The 16,960-nt window shown below is 32.4% G+C and overlaps 1 protein-coding gene across 1 annotated transcript in view; it reads left to right on the forward strand.

Moving 5' to 3' along the window:
• Positions 1-16,960, forward strand: part of DDX10 (DEAD-box helicase 10) — a 325,417-nt gene that overhangs the window by 264,169 nt on the left and 44,288 nt on the right. The gene's annotated exons all lie outside the window — the stretch shown is intronic.

Consider the following 16,960-nt stretch of genomic DNA (forward strand, 5'->3'; position numbering starts at 1 on the left):
GGTTCCCTGTCAGTGTAAGAAGACTTTATATAGAATCCCAAGGCTCTGTGCTTGATTTACCCTGGGTTGTTTTATATTTTTTATCACTGATTGCAAAAAAATTGTGTTTTGACCTGCCTATCATAATATGTGTTTTTGTGTGTGTGTGTGTGTGTGTGTGTGTGTGTGTGTGTGTGTGTGTGTATATATATATATATATATATATATATATATATATTCAAGAAGTGATCACCTAAGCCTCCTGTATTTGAGGAACAAAGTTCTATTTCCCTAAAGGAATCCTTTCTATCATTAAGCAAAAATTTTTGCCAATGCGCTTTCTACTTCTCTCAAGGAAAATGGAAAATTTTCATATAGTTCTTGAAGACAGATAATATAGAAGCCATAAATCTAATCCTGGCTAATCAGAGAGTTTTCACTCTCTGTTTTATAGTTTTATAGTGACATATTGTATGTCTGATTCTATTAGCTTTGGTTTATTTTATTTCATTTCATTTTTCTTTCTCCTTCATGTAACACTCACAGAAAAAGGGAAGTTGGTGTTTATTACAAATTGTGATATTCAGATTAGGTATATTTCCTACAATGACTGGTTATTAAGTCTTATTATTAAGTTAAGTATTATTATTATAGATTTCTAAAGGACACTGGACATTTTATTTCAATATTTAAGTTAGGAATGTTTTCTGTAGTGACAGGATATTAATAATTCTTTTACTGAAAGAAACTAAACACTCATTTCAGTAGGTCACTAACTTCATTTTAGATTTTTACCTTCTTTTTGTGTATTTTGTATGGTTCTGACTAAGAGTGCTAGAAATGAAGATTTCTGAGTTCACAACTAGTCCTGTGATTCTATTCTTATAACATTTTTTGCATTAAGAAACTTGAAATATCATGGCCTACAAGCCTGATTATAATTCTCTATTAGATTAGAGCTGTTTTTGAAAGGGTGACAATTTTTCAACCTTATCCAGATATCTTTCAGGACATTCTGGAAGTTGTGAGGTATTTGGCAGTCTGTAAAAGGTATGCTGGTATTATTTTCTCATCATATAATTGAGGAAATGACTACATATTTGAAAGAAAAGCTAAAAAACCTCCTATTTTAACCATCTAATCTTTTCACCTTCATTATGGTTTTATTTGTCAAAATTCTCCCATATCTTTTATTTTTTTTTCTCATTTTATAGATTTTAGTTATTTTGAGTTTCACAATTTTTCCCCTAATCTTACTTCTCTCCCCCCACCCCCCACAGAAGGCAATTTGCCAGTCTTTACATTGTTTCCATGGTATACATTGATCCAGATTGAATGTGATGAGAGAGAATTCATATCCTTAAGGAAGAAACATAAAATATAAGAGATAGTAAGATTACATAATAAGAATTTTTATCCCTGAATTATAATAGTCCTTGGTCTTTGTTCAAACTCCACAATTCTTTCTCTGGATACAGATGGTATTCTCCATTGCAGAGAGCCCCAAATTGTCTCTGATTGTTGCACTGACGGAATGAGCAAGTCCATCAGGGTTGATCATTACCCCCATGTTGCTGATAGGGGTGTACAATGTTTTTCTGGTTCTGCTCCCCCCCCCCCCCCATATTTTTAAATGCTCTACATCCCAGTAATCAGTTATCTTCTGGTACAGAAAATGTTCCTATTGTACAGTATATCATCAAATAATCTAGATAAAATCTTTAGACTAGGTACACAGCAGTTTGAATTTAATATCTAATCTTGATGATGTTTATCCTTCATTCTTGAAGAAAACCATGTCATCAGGGAAGGTGATACCATGAAAAGCACATGAATTGAATTTGAGTGAGGAGTACTGTGGTAAGTCACTAGCTTGACTTTCTGGAGATGGATGACTTGCCCATAGCTAGGAAGTTTTTGAAGGCCAGATTTGAACTCCTGTCCTCCTGACTCCAAGGCCAGTGCTCTAGCCATTGTACCACCAGTTGCCCTTTAGGCAGGGCAATAACATTGAAGTTATTCTAATCTAGTTACTGGTTTGAGGATTATTACCTAGATAGTTAACTTTCTGATTGCTAATATTTAAATGACAATAATCATTTACCTAGTTAAGTTTTTGTTCAGGGGAAGAAACTGAGATTCCTCGAATCTAGATTCTAATTCAGCCTCTTTCATTAACTAGTTCTGTGCCTTAGATAAGTTACTTTTCTCTGGATCTATTTCCTCTTCTATAAAATTGTAGACTAAACAAAATTCTTTTGTGTTTGTTGCATTTTGTTAACTCTGGAATGGTACCAAAAGATGTGGTTTTAATCAGGTCTGTTGGCATCTTTTTCCTCTAATGGCACGATTCTAGTAAATTTTGTTTTGTTTTGTTTTGTTTTTTTTTGTTTTTTAGGTTTTTGCAAGGCAAATGGGGTTAAGTGGCTTGCCCAAGGTCACACAGCTAGGTTATTATTAAGTGTCTGAGACCAGATTTGAACCCAGGTACTCCTGACTCCAAGGCCGGTGCTTTATCCACTACACCACCTAGCCGCCCCTATTCTAGTAAACTTTGCAATAACTATCTGATCTATATTATCTGGGGATTATAGCCTCAGAGTATATAGCCCTGAATCATTGTGCAAAGATAAGTGATGTCATCTCTAAGATACATCATAATGATATAAAAAAAAGAATTGCTTTGTCAATCTTTTGGGGGGCATTATTAGAATAAAAAATAAGTTGTTATTTAAGAATAGCTTTTCTTTCCTTCCAAAAGGACAAAATAAGTGAAAAGTAAGAAATATAATGCATATAAATTCGTTAGATAAAGTAACTATGATTCTCCTCAAAATACCTTTCTTCTTTGTAAGCAGAATGATTTCTTTGAATTTGTCTTAATGATTAGAAGAGTAATTGATCTTAACAGTACATCAAAAGAGATTGGGTTTTATTGTTAGTATGAAGAATTTCCAGCATAATCCATGAATTTCTTCAAATGCTTCTTAAAGTTTTTCAACAAAAATGCCTGCTTTGAAAATCTAATTATTAAATATTAAAATACACTTATTGACTCTTGGTCAAACTCAGACACCTGGATATGGCCCAAAGTTCTTTATTTTGTTAGTAGATCTTATAGTGGTAATATTCTGTGTAGGCAATTAATGTAAAATGAATTATGAAAAGGAAAAGTGGAGCTAACATGTCTTCTGTAACTTTATCATTTTTAAGATATACAAGAAGGAAAGGGGATATAGGAAACTGTCAACCTCTCTTTGAAGTTTTTATTTTATTGTCTTGATGAAATAGTGTCTTAAAGTCAATATTTCTCCTAGTAAACTCTTTTAATTAAAGCTCATTTTTTATTACCAGTGAGAAATAGCTATCTGTCCTTTGCGTGAACTGTAGCTGTTGTTTGTAAATTGTGTGATTAAGGTAACTATTTTCTAATTTTAATGTAATTCAGATAGTGAAATCAGAAAATTGTAGCATACCACTAATATAATATGAGATTCAAGAAAAGAATGTGGCCATATCTTAAAATCAATATGTTAAACTTCTCTATTTAAATAATTGAGTTGAAAATCTCTCAGTACATCCCTCCCCCCAAAATGATGGATATTATTATTGTTCCAAACTGCTAATTTGGGGCTAGTTTTCAAAAAGAGCATAATTTTATATTTTAATCATTTTAAAAGTCATTGTATGCTACTAATACTTCAATCAATTTTTTTCTGAGGAAGAAATAAGAGCAAAATAATAGCTAGGAATTTAGGGGAAAATTTGGGAACAATTTAAAATTATTTCTTTATCTTTAGCACTTTGTTCCTCATTCCAGATTATCATAGAAAGTGGATTTTGATGTTTTGGGGGGGATTTTTAATTAAGAATTTTTTTTAGTCACTCATTTTTTAGTAAACTTAGATAATATTCAGTGAGTGCTTAGCTTCAGTTATCTGACTCACTTAAAATTCAGATTGTGAATCCCTTGAGTAATTCAAGATCAGAAAAAGAAAGAACTGCATTATTGAAGGGCAGACAAATATTATGAAAACTTGTAATGATTAGACCTGTCCAAATTTGGAAAAGACTGGTAAGTAGTGGGCTTCTTTTCTATTAAGGTATTTGAACAAAGGCTGCATGGTCACATATCAGGTGGAGTAGACTGAGTATTTTTCACTTACTATGAATTGGGCTAGGTGATCTTTAATGAACCTTCAAATTCTTATTCTATGCTTATGTAAAATAATAGGTAGCATTTGCTTGAATGATTCCAAATCATGTATATCAGTCTGTGATTAAGAAACTAAAATGTTACATCTGTGAAAGATGCATGACCTTTGGCACTTTTTAAAACTAAAAATTACTTAATCTGGATCTCTGAATTTGGTTATTTTAGTATTTTAATAAATGTACTTCAGTATAATAGGTTTCTTTTGTAATCTTACCTACTTTATTTTATGCATTTGAAACACTATGAAAAGTGGTCCACAGGCTTTATCAGCATGTCATACGGGCCTATAACATACACAAAAAGGAGATTAAGAATCCTTAACATTTCAATTTCATTCCAGTGTCTTAAATGCTTCTGTGTGGTCCATTTACATCTTTTTATAGCATTAAGAGCAGGAGCACATGGGATATGACACAAAATCTGTCAGAGTACACTTTATGGAATCAATCTAATTATTTTAATAGTTTTATTTATTCATTTATTTATTTTATATGTCCTCGGAATAAAAACTCAGTGAGGATAAAAAATGTGTTATCTTGAATTACATGCTGCATACCAGTTTTTTTTAAACTATGTTACCCACCTCATTGGTCTTTTCATAAATAATTAGTGCTTGCTCATTTCTACTATCTTTGGAAATTTTTTTTCCCCTGAACTCTGAAAACCACCATTTCTTAAGCACTTGAGATGTTGTTTTAGGTAATTGTAACACAAAGAAAAAATGATACAGCTTTTCCCTTCAAAGAGTTACATTCTAGTAACAACAACAATTAGAAACAACAAAATAAAGAATTCCCTGGAATTGTACAGTTTCTGAGTGTCTGAGGTGGGATTGAAAACCAAGTCTTACTGACTTAAGTTCATTATTCTATCCACTGTACTCCAGGAAAGACTTTTTATTAGAGGTTTACCATAGGTAAACCTTAAAGTTCTATGCCCGTAAGACATAGATGAAGGTTATGTACATCCTACTCACAGCCAAAAGCTTGTGGAAAGCCTTTTAGAAAAGAGATAAGATACTATATTCAGGGTGCAGAGAATACCAGTTTGACTCAAATGGCATGGAAGTATATAAAAAAAAGTAATGTGAAATGTCTGAAAAGGTTGGTGTCAGATTGTGAAAGCTTTTAAAATCCAAACTGACTCTTGAGTCAGTAGGCAACTACTGAAACTTCTTAAGTTGGGGGTGATAGATTTAGTTTTGTGATAAAGTTTTGGGCTTTAGGAAGATGGTTTTTTCAGTTATGTTGAAGGGAGAGTTTGGAAACAGGAAAGCCAATTTAAGATGATTTGAAGTAGTCTGGGTAAGAAGGAATTGTGAGACTAGAGAATAGTTGGGAATCTTGATTGTGGAGATAGACTAGCATCAAAACTCAGTGAGTGGTAGGCTATGGGAGATTAAAGAGAATGAAGAGTCAAGAAATAGCATAGATATGTGTATGTAACATCTATGTATATATATATATATATATTATATATATAATATATATATAATATATATATGTAGATGTGTGTGTTTAATTCCAAAAATATATATTATTTTTGTATGGCATAATGAAAAAAATCATACTCACATGCAAGTTTTAAAACAAGTGTCAGTGTGTCACTTTTACATTATAATTCCAGTACTTCAGATTAAAATTAAGCTATTGCCAAGAGACAAAAAATTACATGCAATTTATTTTGTAATTATTTGCCTATTGTTGAGTAATACTGTAATATTTATATTTCTCATTTTACTTGATAGTCATCCAAGGAGGCAATGTAATATATAGTACAAAGGGCATCCATTTGACTGTGAGGAGTCTTGGGCAATAACAGTTGATCGGTTAATCTTTCTGAGTCTCAACTTTATTATTTATTTATTTATTGTTTTTATTATTACCTTGAAAGGACTCTACTGAATGATTTCTAAGATTCTCTTCTTGCTATAAAATCCCATAGCTCTGTTTATATCTTATAAAAATAGAATGGAGAGATACTTTAGTTGAGAAGACATCTTCTCAACTATATAATCTAACAATGATCCTTTCCAAATTTAAATAACCTGATCTTCAGATGAAAGACATGTACTTGAAATCTTTCTAGATCATTGGGCCTTTTAGAGTTTATGGTCTTAATTTTAGAGAATCCAGATTCAAGTCTCAGTTCTTAACTTTAACCTCTCTGACCCTAAAATGACACTGAAACAAAGGGATGGGTAGATTTCCAAGAATCTTTGCAGTTCTAAAATTTTGTGATTTTTATGCACTGTTTACAGACTATTTCCTGCACTGAGCTCATATCTGATTTTTATTATTCTTGTCAATTCAGTTTCTTGGGTCCTTCTAGGTATGGCGACCTATCTAATTTCATTTCTTTTGCATTGTTCATAATCCAGCTTTATACTTTTAAATTTCTCCTTTGCATTGTATCACAAATTGATTTTCTCAGCAGGTTGAGAATAAGAGAACTGTTATTTGCTTATGTCTAATTTTTGTAAATATACTTCTCTTAATTGAAATTTATAGTATTTATAGAATTTATTTCAAGCAAAACACCAAACTTGTTAATTAATTGGGTCAGGGAATTATTGTATTAATTTAACCTCTACACAATTCTTTGGTAACTTCCAGTAGTTTTGTTTTTGCTGTTCATTCACATATATATAATATTACTAATTGAGATATTTAGTTGCTTTTGCTACTTTCCGATTTTGTAGGGAAAGAACTTTTAGTATGCTAGATTTCAAAGTTCTTAAAAGCTTAAGAGTTCCTATCATGACCATGGACTTCAGACATTCTTAGCCCTCAAGCTTTACAGGATTATTCTCAATGTTTCATTAGAAGCTGCACCTTAGATAAGAGATCAAGCACATGAAATTTGACACATGATGTTAGAGATTTCCAAATGTAGTCTTCTTTTTTTTCCTTTCATAGATTAAGACCTCTGATTTAAAACAAATAAAATGAATCACATTTGTTAACTTGTTAAATGCCACTTTCATGAGTATATGTTGTTTCCTAGGGTATTGTTTTCTGAGAATTGGATTATACTTTAGCAATAAATATACATAGACATACATGTGACTCATATATAAGATTCTTTATACCTCAGATCTTGCTTGGGTTTGTTCTCATAGCTTTCTGAAACTCTGGGGGTCAGCATGAAATCTCTACACAGAGAAAGTACAGAGGACTTCATTAAAATCTTTCCTCATCTATGAATAAGTTAGGTATTGGAGGCTATATTCTGAAGTCTTGAATGTTTTATCTGCTAATATGGACTATCTCTAAATGGATTTTTTTGGCATAGTCTTCATCTGAATTATAAACTGAAAAAGAAAAGATCAATCAACATGAATATCTTAAAAAAATTTCTAATTAAGAGATAACCAGAATATTTTATGAACCTATGCACATAATTTTAATAGTGGCTAAGATATTTAAAAATGTCACTAGGGAATTCTATGAGTATTCTAAAATATGATAAATATAAAGTTAACATAAAATGGCTATTTATCAAACCAAGTGAAAATGGTAAGAATGAACATACTGTAATTCTTTACCTATGAATTTTAAGAAATTTATGAAGATGGTGGAGTATTATATCATACTTCACTTTATAAGATGATATTATGATATCATTTCATTTCAAAAGCCAATAATTTCCTAGTGGGACCAGATATGACTTAATTTCCTCTATCCCCTAAATTGATTAAACCAGAAGTGATCTATTAGATGCTCAAATTCATTTAGGATTTAAAAATATTTAGTAGCAGTTTTCTAAAAGTTACTTAATAAGGAAACAGTCCCTATGAGAATAGTTTTCTTCAAAAAATGATCTATAAAACTTCCAAAGGAGGATGTTTTTAAAGTATTTTCTTTATTCAAAACGAGGACTCCAATTTCCCAATTCTGAATTGGGTGCAAAAATTGAAAAAAAATCTGGCTATGTTTATTTCTTTTTAAAATCCAAGTGAATGTGGATGTTCTATTTTATTAGTTTTTTTCTAAACATATTAAGTAAATGTTTTAACTTTTTAACCTCTTAAGATTCTGTGCCAGTTCTTCTCTCTTCCTCATAACTTGGCCTTATAGAGAACTAAATACAGTATATTTTATTATTTGTTGAAATGATTTTTACGTTCCCTGTCAATTTAAGAAGATGAGTATAACATTTTATATTTCTCTGTAAATAAAATGACAGTAAATTTAAAGTTCTTTTTTACTTCTATGGTTCTGAATTGATTCTTCTCTGAGTCAAATCACGGTATATGAAAAAAACTGAAAAAGAAGAGGGAGAAGTACTTGCAATACTTTTTTGAATTAGTATACCTGTATTGAGGTAGCTAAGTGGTACAAAGGATAGATTCTCAGTCCTGTAATCAGCAAGACCTGAATTAAAATCCAGCATTCCCCCCACCCCACCCCACCCCCACACACGGCAAGGCAATGTGATGAAATGACTTGCCCAAAGTCACACAGCTGAGTAAATTATTAAATGTCTGACATCAGATTTGAACTCAGGTCTTCCTGACTCCAAGGCTAGTGCTCAGTCCCCTACACCACCTAGCTGCCCTAACTTAATCTTTTTATTTCAGTTTTCTCAACCATAACATGAGAATAATAATAGTATTTACGTCCTAGTATTGTTGCGAAGATCTGGTGAGATAATATTTATGAAGCATATAGCATAATGCCTGGGACATATTGGCATTTAAGCAATATTTATTTCCTTCCTTCTTATTTCAGGATAATAATAATTAACAGCAAAGAAAGTAAGATAAGTCTCCGAAAATGATATATTTGCCTGTCTTGTGATCTTTTGTTATAACAGAAACTAATTTGGAGTCCATGAACCCTTGTAAGGAATTGGGGGGAAATTTTACAGTTTTTGTTTTCATTAACTTCTAACTAAAATTTGGCATCTGCTTCAATTGTGAATTTAAAAAAAACCAAGCAAACAATTCTGAGAAAGGGGTTCATAGATTTCATTTGATTGCCACAAGAGTCTTTGACATTGGGGCGGCTAGGTGGCGTAGTGGATAAAGCACCGGCCTTGGAGTCAGGAGGACCTGGGTTCAAATCCAGTCTCAGACACTTAATTACCCAGCTGTGTGGCCTTGGGCGAGCCACTTAACCCCATTTGCCTTGCAAAAACCTAAAAAAAAAAAAAGTCTTTGACATACAAAATGGCCAGTTCCTGACATAATGGAATTAAAAGTTTTCTCTCTAGTATTCACTGTTTCTAGATTACTGTATTCATATATTTGACATGTTCACATTAACTAACCACTTTGTATCCAACCTCCATTTAGATTCTACTGTGCCTTAAGGATACAAAGAAGTGTTTTAGATTTTCATTCTTTTTTTTTCCTTAAATTTTCTTGATATTTCAAATTTTCCTAATTACAAGTAAAAACAATTTGGACATTTTTCTGTTTTGTTTTGTTTTAAAGGCAATGGGGTTAAGTAATTTGCTGGATAATTATTAAGTGTCTGAGGTCAGATTTGCACTCAGGTCCTCCTGACTCCAGGGCTGGTGCTCTATCTGCTGTGCTTTGATCTTCATTTAAATTCCACACTTCATTCTCCATCACAAGTAATTTAGATTGTTCAGCTACTACTGAAATAAACAAGTCCATTGTGGTTGACCATCACCCCATGTTGTTATTACTATGTATAATGTTCTTCTGGGTTTGCTCATTTCACTCTCTATCAGTTCGATCAAGTCTTTTGAAGCTTTTCTGAACTCCCATTGCTCAAGATTTCTTATTCATCACATTCATATGCCACAGTTTGTTCAGCATTTCCAATTGATGGGCATCTCCTCAATTTTCAATTCTTTATCATCATGAAAAGAGCTGCTATGAATATTTTTTTTCATAATCTCTTTGGGATACAGACCTAATTTGTAATATTGTTGTATTGTATTCTAAATTGATCTCTAGAAACATTGGATCAGTTCACAACTCCACCAACAATGCTTTTGTGAACTTAAATTTTTTATTTTTAGTTTTTTTAGTTTTTAGCTAGGCGGTGGGGTTAAGTGGCTTACCCAAGGCGACACATCTAGGTAATTGTTAAGTGTCTGAGGACTGATTTGAAGTCAGGTACTCCTGATTCCAGGACTGGTGCTCTAACCACTGCGCCAACTAGTCGCCCTTCTTTAGTGCTTTTTTGAACAGGATTAAACATACAGTGTATATGTATACACACATACACACACACACACACACACACATATATCTCCCCTTTGGTGAGGATGTCTCACATTTACGTAGTCTGATAAATCCATTCTCTGTGATTTTTTTTTGTCAACCAGTTTTTTTCCTTATTCATTTCAACTTTACTTGGCTTATTAATAAGTATTTAATCATTTTCTTTTCCATAAACCTTTTTTTCTGCAGTTTTCTACTGATTTTTGAAAATGTCAGGCAAAGGGTATAATTTTTAAAGGTTCTTTTTTTTTTTATATTGTGACTGAATAGAAAGACAGAGCAAAGACTAATAATAAAAAGGAAGGAATCGAAATGTCTTTCTACCACCTTTGTAATCCTTGTAGTTTGAAATTGTACTTCTGACAGAAATAGTTTTTAGCCTAAATTCATTTGTCACTGTCACAGAGTCGAAGGGTGTATGGTAAAACAAGTAATATAGTGTGACATCAACAGTGCAGTAACAAAGTTAACCACATCAGTGAGGTGCAGGAGTGCTGGCATCAATAAGAGGGTGATGCAGACATAAACCTGCTGCAGTTTTTAAATGAATATTTCAAACTAAAGGGTTCATGTTTCTGAATTGGCATTTTTTCAACATAGACATTTGTTTAAGAATTTTGAATGATTTTTTTATCCTGTCTATGAACACTTTCATAATTGTACCACAAATTCCATTAAATTTGCAATAATTTCCATCTTTTTATTGCTTAAATCATCAGCCTATTCCACAGTCCAATTCTATCATTGATAGAAGTGAAAAGAGATATGTCAAATATTATTTAGTATTTTTATGCAACAAAATAAGCATAAAATTAAGAACTGTATACCTTATTATATTTTTAATTAAATTTTATTTTAATGAAAATATGCCTTCTTTGTTTCCCACCTTTCTGCATACCTTACAATTAGGAAAGCAAAACAAAACTCTTATCTCACACAGGCATATACACACAAACAAAACAAAATCTTTCATTAGATTGGCTTGATTTAGCTGTAAGCAATTCCAGTTGTTTAGATCTTTATGTGTATTTTAATAATTCATTTCACTTGACAAGAAATAGCCAAGCATTTTATATTTTCCCTAGTTATTTTGAATGAAGTGTCTTTCTTTAGTTCTTCTTACTAGATTTTGTGGGTAATATATAGAAAGAATAATGATTTTTGTGGGTTTATTTTGTAAGCCTGCAAATTTGCTGGAGTTGTTATTTAATTAGTTTTGTAATTGAATTTCTAAGTAAACTATCATATCATCTGAAAAATGAATAATTTTGTTTCTTCTTAGCCTGTGTTTAAGTCCACCAATTTTTTTTCCCCTTCTCACTACTATAGCTAGCATTTCTAGCGTTGTTTATTGAACAGCAGTGGTGATAGTGGGCATCCTTGTTTTACTCATAATCTGATTAGAAAGTTCTCATTTATCCTTATTACAGATAATACTGGGTTTTGGTTTTAGATTGATGCTATTTATCAGATAAAAGAAAGTCATTTATCTCTATATTGTCTAATTTTTAATAGGAATGAAATATTGTCAAAAATTTCTTTGCATTTACTGATATAATCAGGAATTTTTCATTTTTGTTATTAGCATACTATATTATGTTCATTGTTTCCCAATTGCATATCTAATTCACTGATTTGTTATTTTTTCTTTTATTGATCAAAGTGTTTAAAGATAGTTTTATTCTAAAAACTACTTTGATTGCATTTTAAAATGCTGGTGTGTTGTCTGTTGTCTTTATCAAATAACAGAGCCATTCTCAGACCTTCTGTCTATTTAGATTCCATCCAAATTCCATCTTGACAATGATAGAATTTTAAGGGAAAACAGGTACCATCTTCCCATATTCTAAACAATTTATGTCAATTTATTCTTTTGTTAGATTGCTAGCTCGTGTTTTACTTTTTTGTTTCTTTTTATTTCTATGTTTGTATTTTCATCAGCAATGCTTTGCAATCCTTTTCTATAAAGGTTCATTTTCCCCTGTTGAATTATATTTAATTTTTCTGGGCCAGTTAACAGGCCTAGATAGCTTGCTTTCTAATACAGTCAATTCTCACATAATGTATGTGGATCATCAGCACACCTTGCCCTTTTCTCTGGGGACTCTGCATGCCTCTCCCCTCTATGACAGTGGTCCCCACAGGGAGAGTCTTTAGGACCTGAGGTCCCTGCAGTCAGAGCAGCCTCGCTACCTAGAATGGAAGACTCTTGGCACAGCTGTTACTCTAATGCCACCTTCTATGACTGACTCCTGCCAAAGTAGGAGCTCCTGCCACCATCCACCAGCCCAAGGGATGAAATTTATATAATCAAAATATATGGAAAGCAAATACTTCTGTATTATACTCTATGCTCCACATCCTTTATATTGGTGATTGTGAAATCCTGTGTGATCTTGATTATTCCGTAATTTTATTCTTTCTGGCTACTTGAATTATTTTTCCTTTGACTTGGAAACTCTGAATTTAGGTTTTAAAATATTCCTGGGGGCTGCTAGGTGGCGCAGTGGATAGAGAACAGGCCCTGGAGTCATGAGTACCTGAGTTCAAATCTAGCCTCAGACACTTAATTACCTAGCTGTGTGGCCTTGGGCAAGCCACTTAACCCCATTTGCCTTGCAAAAAAAAAAAATAAATAAATAAATATTCCTGGAGTTTTTGTTTTGACTTTTCTTTCAGGAAGTGACTGGTTTATTTGCTTCTAACTTTGTTTTCTGTTTCTAAGAATTTGGGGCATTTTTAAGATTGCCTGAAATTAGATGCTTTAGGCTCTTTTTTCTTGGTCATGCCTTAAGATAGTCCATTGTTTCTTAAATTATCTCTCCTTGTTACGTTCTTCAGGTTAGTTCTCTTTGCTATTAGTTATTTTATATTTTCTTTTCGTTTTTTCATGTTATTTTAATATTTCTTTTCTGAAATAAAAGCTATTTTCTATTTCACTCATTCTAGTTTTTAGGGAATTTTGTTTTGCTTGTTTTAAAGTTTGGTGCTTTTTTGGCAAGCTGTTAATTCTCTTTCCATATCATTTTTCCCTTTATCTTTCATTTCTTTCCCTATTTTTACCTCTGGCATTCTCATTTGTTTTTGTTTTTAACTTTTTAGGGTTTTTTTGGTTTTGTTTTGTTTTGTTTTGTTTTGTTTCATCTCATCTAGGCATTGTATTTGTACTTGTGCCCAAGCTTTGTTTTCCTTTGAAGTTTTAGCTGAAGATATGTTGGAGTTATTTTCCTAGGTTTCTGTTTTGAGTGTCCTTTTTACCATTAGCTCTTATGTTTGTATTCTTTTTTTCTTCTTGCTTTCCAACTTTGAACTTTGTTAGCTATGTACTCTGTATGTTAGCTGTGTACCCTTCTGAAGACAGTAGCTGAACTGGGCTCTTGTTTTCTTGGGGTCCTGCTGCTGCTTTCTGGGTTATTGAATTTTCTATTATTCCAGGCTCTCAGTAATAACTCAGGCTGGGGACCCATAGGTCTTTAGTGTTCCCAAAATAGTCTATTCCAAGGAAAAGTGGAGTTTTTTTGCAATTTTTATTTTTTTTAATTTTTACAATTTTTTCCCCAATCTCACTTCCTTTCCTCCACCCCAAACAGAAGCCACTCTGATAGTCTTTACATTGTTTCCATGCTATACATTGATCAAAATTGAATGTGTTGAGAGAACAATCATATCCTTAAGGAAAAATAAAATATGAGATAGGAAAAAAAACCCAACATAATAAAGTGACTTAAAAGGAAATGGTCTTTGGTCTTTATTTAAACTTCGCAATTCTTTCTTTGGATACAGATGGTATTCTCCATTGCAGATATCCTAAAATTGTCTGTAATTGTTACACTAATATGAGCAAGTCTATTAAGACTGATCATCAACCCCATGTTGCTGTTAAGGTACAATGTTCTTCTGGTTCTGCTCATCTCATTCAGCATCAGTTCATGCAAATTCTTCCAGTCTTCTCTGAATTCCCATCCCTCTGGCTTTCTAATAGAACAATATAGTGTTCCATCACATATATACACCACAGTTTAAGCATTCCCCAATTAATGAACATTCGCTGAATTTCCAATTCTGTGCCACCACCAACAGGACTGCTATGAGTATTTTTGTACAAGTCATGCTTTTACCTGTTTTCATCATCTCTTCAGGGTATAGACCCAGTAGTGGTATTTATTGCTGGATCAAAGGGTATGTACATTTTTATTGCCCTTTGGGTATAATTCCAAATTGTTCTCCTGAAAGGCTGGATGAGTTCACAGTTCCACCAACAATGCCTTAGTGTCCCAAATTTACCAACACTGATCTGATCGTTGTCTTATCTCGTCATGTTGGCCAGTCTGAGAGGTGTGAGGTGGTACCTTAGAGATGCTTTAATTTGCATTTCTCTAATCAGTAATTATTTAGAGCAATTTTTCATATGACTGTGAATCCAAGAAAAAGTTTAATCACTACCCCCTCATTCTGAACTCTACAAATCACTGGCAAGTTTAAGTCTGGTCAACACTTCTGTGAACTTATCCTTGGTTAGAGGTTCCAGTAGACAGATACTGGCTTCAACTACTATTATCTAGCTGTACCTGACTGTATTACTCCTCCATGTAATAAATTCCAGTAATTTCTTATTGCTTCTAAAAATCAAATAAAAATTTTTCTATTTAACTTTCAAAGCCCTTTACAACCTTGCTTCAGTCTATCTTTCTTGATCCCTTCCACTGCTTCCTTATCCATTCCTTGTAAGAAGGGGTTATTTTCTTTTTGTATTTGTATCCCCAGTGCCTAGCAATAGTGTGTCATAAATAGGCACATTATAAGTAAATTAAATAGCTGAAATTTGTATAGCATTTTGAGGTTTGAAAAATCCCTTGGACCAATTATTTAAATAGCAGTGTTATTATCCTCATTTTACTGATGCGGTAACAGACTGAGTGAGGCTAAAGCTATTTTGACAGGATACTGTATAAGAGTCAGTAAATTTTTCTGTTTCCATGTTCACAGATCTTATCCACTCTTCCACTTAATTGGCTCAAATAAATGTCATAAATAATATTTAATTATGTTAGTAAATGCATGTTAATTGATCCCTAGTTGTGTAACTCTGGACAAGTCACTTTCTCTCAGCTTCAGTTTCCTTACGTATAAAATGGGATAACATTATTGTTATGAGAATTAAATGAGAGAAAATATATAAATCATTTTGTGTAAACCTTAAACCATTCTCCATATTTTTAATAATAACAGCAGTCACAACATCCATATATTTCCTTACTTTAGACAGCAAAGCCCCCTTGCTAAATTTGGATCTAATCTAAAGCTTTGAATTTATGGTCCTGAACAAGATAAATGGTGGATTTTAGCTGTTTAGTTAAACATGTGTCCCAGTAAAATTTGAAAAGATAGAATCATCGAAAATGAAGCATTGGCATACTTTTTAGGAAAAAAAGATAAGGAGCAATTATGAAAAGAAATACATACACACACACACATATATATATATATATATTGCAAAAAAAATTTTAAAGAAAAACTCCCAGCCCTTCATTAACTGTTTGGACATGAAAGTTTTGAAGTGACAGTGGAGAGTCGGGAGTATTTTAAGCTATTTTATTTTTTGCTCTCTCTTAATTTTTGATTGTATCTAGTACAGGTGTGTATGTAGTTAAGTGACGCTCTGTGGGAGATGGGGACAGAGAATAGTATTGACAAAGAGCTCTCTCCCTATTAGTCAACTTGGTTCTAGCAGATAAACTATGTCCAGATTTGTAAGGTTAGAATTTTGGAGGCTTAATTTTCCTCTACATAATGGCATCAACTTCTTTTTAATAATTTTTAACAGCAAAAATAAAAATTAGTTGCCCAAGAGAGCATTATTACTGGGTGTGTGGTAACTTTGGTATCATTGATTATTTTCAGGGGGAAGATGTAATATGTAATTGAGTATTCTGTTTACTGCTTTTGATTGCAGACATGTTCTTTGCTTATTTTCTGACCTTTCATATACATATATATGGGAAATTAATAAGACAGTCCAGCAGGAGTGCCTAATTCACATTTTCTGTACTTGTTTCTCTTTTTATGTTCAAATGGTATCAGGGGGAACAGTTCACAAAGTATTAGGGGACTTCAGTAATGAAAAGTAGTCTACACAGCTAGCAGCATTTTCATTTTAAATTGTTACTTGGTTTTTGAGAAAACGTAAAAGTATTGTAAATGAGGATCATTTAACAGTAAATTATAAAATTAGTATGTGAACTATAATTGTAATAATTATAAAATAACTTGGAGAGAAACACATTCAGAAACTGTTTTTGTCGTATAAAAATATTTATAGTATTATCTTAAATGTGTGTAGTAGTTTTTATCTAATGGACGAAAGGAACCATCTTAAACCCATTGATTGTACTGGATATACATCATTTATATGTATATTCATAGATTTCTTTATTTTATTCTAAAATAAAGGGATTTGCTTTCCACCAACCCGCCTAGTTCTCTCTCTTCTTTGCCATCTCAGTACATAGAACATGATTATATTCTGTATATATTTGTATGTGGACATTTTGTCTCTCCAATTT

The sequence above is a fragment of the Macrotis lagotis genome, chromosome 1 (genome assembly GCF_037893015.1).
Source record: "Macrotis lagotis isolate mMagLag1 chromosome 1, bilby.v1.9.chrom.fasta, whole genome shotgun sequence".
Classification (NCBI taxonomy): domain Eukaryota; kingdom Metazoa; phylum Chordata; class Mammalia; order Peramelemorphia; family Peramelidae; genus Macrotis; species Macrotis lagotis.